Source organism: Habropoda laboriosa, unplaced genomic scaffold (assembly GCF_001263275.1).
Source record: "Habropoda laboriosa isolate 0110345459 unplaced genomic scaffold, ASM126327v1 scaffold23, whole genome shotgun sequence".
Classification (NCBI taxonomy): Eukaryota; Metazoa; Arthropoda; class Insecta; order Hymenoptera; family Apidae; genus Habropoda; species Habropoda laboriosa.
Window position 1 is genome coordinate 706258 of NW_017100140.1, and position 6756 is coordinate 713013.

Below are 6756 nucleotides of genomic sequence, written 5' to 3' on the forward strand. Positions count from 1 at the left end.
GTTTCTCGGCCCTCTTGGTTTCGTGCTCGAGCTGAACGTGCGGCGTTTCACAGCTATGAATATAGGATTTGTCGGGAAATTCGGGGAGATTTTTAGGTTAGGGTGACCTAAATATGGAGGAAGATATTGGTACGATTTAATGGTACACTTGAAGGGCTTGGAATTGACTGAATTTTGTTATCTGTTGATCTACTCTAGCAAAAATTTTGGGATTTTTGAGTCACTGCTCTGAATCGGGTTCAGTGGGAATTTAGGGGAGATTTTGAGGTTAGGATGAACTAAATATAGAGGGAGGAGTCGTTTTAAGGCTTGGAATTGCCTAAATTTGCAACTTGCTTGATCTACTCTAGCAAAAAGTTTTGGATTTTCGTTTCACTGCTCTGATTTGGATTTATTAGGAAATTAAGGGAGATTTTGGGGTTAGGATGACTTAAATATAGAGGACGAAGTCCAATTGAAGGGTTTGGAATTGCCTAAATTTGCCATTTGTTGATCTTCTTCGTCAAAAAGTTTGGGGCCTTCGCTTCACAGCTCTGAATCGGGTTTATTAGGAAATTAAGGGAGATTTTGAGGTTAGGATGACCTAAATATAGAGGAAGGAGTCGTTTTAAGGCTTGGAATTGCCTAAATTTGCAACTTGCTTGATCTACTCTAGCAAAAAGTTTTGGATCTTCGTTTCACTGCTCTGATTTGGATTTATTAGGAATTAAGGTAGATTTTGAGGTTAGGATGACTTAAATATAGAGGACGAAGTCCAATTGAAGGGTTTGGAATTGCCTAAATTTGCCATTTGTTGATCTTTTTCGTCAAAAAGTTTGGGATCTTTGTTTCACAGCTCTGAATCGGATTTACTGGGAAATTAGGGGAGATTTTGAGGTTAGAATGACCTAAATATAGAGGAAGGAGTTATTTTAAGGTTTGGAATTGCCTAAATTTGCAACTTGCTTGATCTACTCTAGCAAAAAGTTTTGGATCTTCGTTTCACTGCTCTGATTTGGATTTATTAGGAATTAAGGTAGATTTTGAGGTTAGGATGACTTAAATATAGAGGACGAAGTCCAATTGAAGGGTTTGGAATTGCCTAAATTTGCCATTTGTTGATCTTTTTCGTCAAAAAGTTTGGGATCTTTGTTTCACAGCTCTGAATCGGATTTACTGGGAAATTAGGGGAGATTTTGAGGTTAGAATGACCTAAATATAGAGGAAGGAGCAGTTTGAAGGGCTTGGAATTGCCCAAATTTGCCATTTAATTAATCTACTCTGCCAAAAACTTTGTGATCTTTATTTAAATTTGTAATCTACACCTCGCTTCAGTATTTATAAAATTCTTACATAAATTGCAGTGCACAGTGGTCTCAAACTTTTGACAAGCAGTGTATTATCTCTCAATAGATCTAGAAATGTCAAAAGATTGAGATTTACAGGTGACGTGACCCAGATACGAAAGATTCTCACAGGTGTCACCAGACGATCCACAGAAAGCAAACTAAAAGATACCAAAGATTGCTTAAGCTCTCTAACGTGATGATTGCATAGCTGTAAAAGAGCACGATCTACAAGTACAGAATCATAAATTCCTCCACAAACCGGTCGTATTACCGCAATTTTCTCCGCAGGGTAGTGTTACGAAGCCGTGCGTAGCAATTAACCAAGCCGGTTGAATTAACAATGGCCACCGGTAGAGCCGTGAAACGCTTGATGAGAGCTAACAGCACTAAACACACCGCAGATAAACGGACGGAAATGGAGTAACGAATAGTGGCGAGCTCGTAGACCTACTCTACTCGTTTCACAGTCCTGTACGTATATCTAACGTCCGAAGAAGTACGCTCGTCGATCGTCCTATCGAATGCAAAGTGCAGTTCACTGGTAAGTGAATAGCCTGGTCTCCCGTTCGTTTGTTGGTCGTAATTTCCGCAGGAAGTGGTCAGAAATCTATCGTTCGGGACTCTCTCCTCGCGTGACCAAGCGCGAAACGCGATCGTCATGAATGAAAGAAAACTGGTATAGATCAGGTTCAAACATCCCGGATCCGACCTTCATCGGGGGCCCAGTGTACAACACACGCGGACACCACTTTCTACTCTGACCCCTGAACGCGACGGCGAGACTCTCACGGAGGCAGCGTCGATAACACACGCCTCTTGTCGTTTTCGTTTCGCTCCTCTTCCGACCTGAAGCGGTTACAAAGCGGCGGCCCCCCTTGAGGAATTTCGGTTGCGAAATACCACGCGTGTAGGTGCCACCGTGCGGAATTTCGTACTCCCTCATCTGAAATTCCGCAGGTGTGCGCGTAAGGTAAGAGACGCTGTCGTAGATGAGTACGAGAAATTCGATTCGTGCGAACGATCTTTGCGAGGCTACGAGCGTTGAATTAGAGCTGCTTGACATTGCGAGAAATTTTTGCAGTTTTGGCTGTGTTAGAATTGACAGATTATTCTTTGACAATTAAAAATATTTTAGAGGGTTTGTTTAATATTGTGAAAAATTTTTGCATTTTTGACTCAGTTAGAATTGACAGTGTCTTCAATGACAAGTAAAAAGATTGGGTGGTCTACTTGATTTTGTGAGAAGCTTTTGCATTCTTTAATCAGTTAAAATTGACAGTTTATTCTTTGACAATTAAAAAGATTTTAGATGGTCTATTTGATGTTGTGAGAAATTTTTGCATTTTTGGTTCTGTTAAAAACGACAATTTATTCTTTGGCAATTAAAAAGATTAGATGCTCTATTTGATGTTGAGATAAATTTCTGCATTTTTGGCTCAATTGGATTTGACAGTGTCTTCAATGATAAAAAATTAGAGGGTCTACTTGAGCTTGTGACAAGTTTTTGCAGTTTTGGTTCTGTTAGAATTGACAGTTTCTTCTTTGACAATTAAAAAGATAAGATGCTCTATTTGATGTTGAGATAAATTTCTGCATTTTTGGCTCAATTGGATTTGTCAGTGTCTTCAATGATAAATAAAAAGATTAGAGAGTCTACTTGAGCTGGTGACAAGTTTTTGCATATTTGGTTCTTTAGAATTGACAGTTTCTTCTTTGACAGCTAAAAAGATTAAGGGCTCCACTTGATGTTGTAAGAAATTTTTGCATTCTTGGTTGGGTTAGAACTGGCAGTATTTTTTTTTACAATTAAAAAGATTAGAGAGTCTACTTGATCTTGTGAGAAATTTTTGCATTTTTGGGTCTGTTAGAATTGACAGTTTCTTCTTTGACAGCTAAAAAGATTAGAGGCTCTATTTTATGTTCAGACAAGTTTCTGCATTCTGCTTGATGCATTCGTTGAGATGAAAAATTGTACCGAGTCATAACTAAAAGGGGAAATGTATCATGTCTAATTAGATACCCTCTTATTTTCCTTGTGAATGAAATATGTATGCAAGTTTCACTCTACAATTTTAATACCTTACCTCGTAATGAGTCAGACTCATGGGACAGATTTTATAATAGTTAAGGAATGAAAATTAGTTTTCACTTTGAATTTAGTTTTAATTTACAAGACTGAGGATTAGCAAATGCATACAATGTGTAAAATGTATATAAATATTTTAATAAAAAAATTATTGGTGAAAGAGTTAATGTACCATAAACGTAAACAAAAGCAGCGAAGTGTACTATAGAAAGAAAAGACAGGAAACAAAAGTATCGCGTAACTCGACACGCCAGGTTGACATAATCGCACTGTGTTGCGCTGAGGTTTCCCACAAAACAATGCTAGGCTCACTCTAATTAGATAAAAGTTCTCATAACGTATTAAGCATGAGACATTTTTTCCCAAATGTACTGTATTCAAAAATTTCCCAATAAATAAATTTCCCATTCATCATCACTTACACTATTTTTCATTTTACAAAAATAATTAGAGGAATCGAACGTGTTAATTCTTAATTAGACACAATAATTTTACTGTATTCAGAAATTTTCCAAACAATTAATTTCCCATTCACCGTCACTTATACTATTTTTAATTTTACAAAAATAATTTGTGACATCTCGTGATCAACTCTGAACGTGTTAATTCTCAGTTCGGTAGACACACTAATTCAGAAATTTCCCAAAAAATGAATTTCCCACTGGTCATCACTTGCGCCATTTTTAATTTTACAAAAATAATTTGTGACATCTCGTGATCAACTCTGAACGTGTTAATTCTCAGTTCGGTAGACACACTAATTCAGAAATTTCCCAAAAAATGAATTTCCCACTGGTCATCACTTACGCCATTTTTAATTTTACAAAATAATTTGTGACATCTTGTGATCAATTCTCAGCGTATTAATTCTCGGTTCGGTAGACACACTAATTCCGAAATTTCCCAAAAAATGAATTTCCCACTGGTCATCACTTACGCCATTTTTAATTTTACAAAATAATTTGTGACATCTTGTGGTCAATCCACAACGTGTTAATTCTTAATTAAATGCACTAATTGTGTGCTATACTCAAAAATTTCCAAAAAAACTAATTTCCCATTCACCATCACTTGCGCCATTTTTAATTTTACAAAAATAATTTGTGACATCTCGTGATCAACTCTGAACGTGTTAATTCTCGGTTTGATGGACACATTAATTCATAAATTTCCCAAAAAATTAATTTCCCATTCACCATCGCTTGCACCGTTTTCAATTTTACAAAAATAATTCATGACACCTCTGGGTCAATCCACGGCGTGTCAATTCTCCGTTCGGTAGACACAAAGGGACCGCACGTATCGAGAAGGAAATCCACGCGATCTTACGTCAGTGCTCATTCATCCTTTCTCGAGCCCGGAATCCTTTCGTCGATCCTTCGCTTCCCCCCTTCGCCATAAAGTAGAGCCGTTCAAAAGTAAAACCAAGGTTTCTCCTTCGCGGCGTGCAGCAGAAAGGAACAGGCTGAAGACCCCGCCCATTCGCGGGTAAAATCGTTCCGAACGATCGTTAGCTTACGTGTAACGCAGATCGCGAAATTAGGTGTGGTTGATATCGCTCGTTAAACGGATTATGTAAACTTTCACCGAGCTTCAATTTCTTCATACCTCTCATCTCTCTTCGTCCATTCTCGATTCAACTAAAGTTCCTCTTCCTCCAAGTATATTCTCAACGCACAACCACAGTTCTATATAACGTCCTACGTTTATTTTCCATGTTTACACAGTGTTATTGAACGACAAAAGAGAAAAAGAAAAAAGAAAACGAAGAAGATTGTTTGAAGTGTAAATTAGAAGGTTCGGTGGATGTGTAGGAAGGTTTGGAATCAGTTGGAAATTGGTGTCAGTGGAGCAGGCGAGCTCCTCGTGCACGAAGGCGCAGCCACTTTCAGTTTTAGCGGTAATTCCGGCCAGTTGCACAGCCTGCACGCGATAGTTTATACCATGATTGCAGGAAGCGACTATGCTACCTGTGACACGCTGCTATGATTAAGTTATATCATTTACTATGCGAGAGAGTAGTGGATGCTGAGCATGTTCCTTGAATGACTGATGTGACCTACAATATCTCGTATTATTTTTCTTAATTGTCCACCAACGGTGGAAGTTGCTTTCTTCATTCACAGTTTCTCTCTTTGCTGTTACTTACATCTGTAATAACAGATATCGTTCTTCGTATAACTCGTCGCTTTCATCATTCATAATTTCTCCAGCGTTGTTTAATCTGCGAAAAATTTATGAAACACTGTGTGTGTGTGTATTCGAAGCTGTAAAAATTCCGGCGATAAATTCGCGCAAGAAGAGATTCCGAAAAAAGAAATACGAGACCTCGAAATAGATGTCATCGCGCAGGTTGCCCAGGAACGTGAACGTTTCTCTCGCTTAGCATACTCGAAGTTTCACTCGAAGCAGAGAAACGTCCGATGACACCGGTCCGCTAATGGCGGCCCGCGTGTTAACCCAGAACGGCACGCATCGTCTCACGCAACATTTCCTGCAAATTCCCTGTGATTTGCCCGGCAAGGCTCCTCTAACGATCACTTTTCGACGTTGCCGCTCGTGAAAGTGCAACGAAGTCGGTCAATGAAAAAGTCGAGAAAATTGCAATTAGGGCGAAATTCTTCTCCCGGCGCCATTTTGGAGAACAAAATTATGCCTAAAGAGGAGATTACGATGTCAGAGGATAATAGGAGTGTGGAGAAAATATTTCATTGGGAAGTGCTTTTCGACGTTGCCGCTCGTGAAAGTGCAACGAAGTCGGTCAATGAAAAAGTCGAGAAAATTGCAATTGGGGCGAAATTCTTCTCCCGGCGCCATTTTGGAGAACAAAATTATGTTTAAAAAGGAGATTACGATGTTAGAGGATAATAGGAGTGTGGAGAAAATATTTCATTGGGAAGTTAACGAAATGGGTCGATGAAAAAGTCGAGAAAATTGCAATTGGGGCGAAATTCTTCTCCCGGCGCCATTTTGGAGAACAAAATTATGTTTAAAAAGGAGATTACGATGTTAGAGGATAATAGGAGTGTGGAGAAAATATTTCATTGGGAAGTTAACGAAATGGGTCGATGAAAAAGTCGAGAAAATTGCAATTGGGGCGAAATTCTTCTCCCGGCGCCATTTTGGAGAACAGGAGGAAGTTTAAATAGGAGATTACAATATTAGAGGATAATAGGAGTGTGGAGGAAATGTTTGCTCGGGAAATTAACAAAGTCGGTCGATGAAAAAGTCGAAGAAATTGCAATTGCGGCGCAATTCTTCTCCCGGCGCCATTTTGGTGAACAGGAGGAAGTTTAAAGAGGAGATTACAATATTAGAAGACAATAGGAGTGTGGAGAAAAT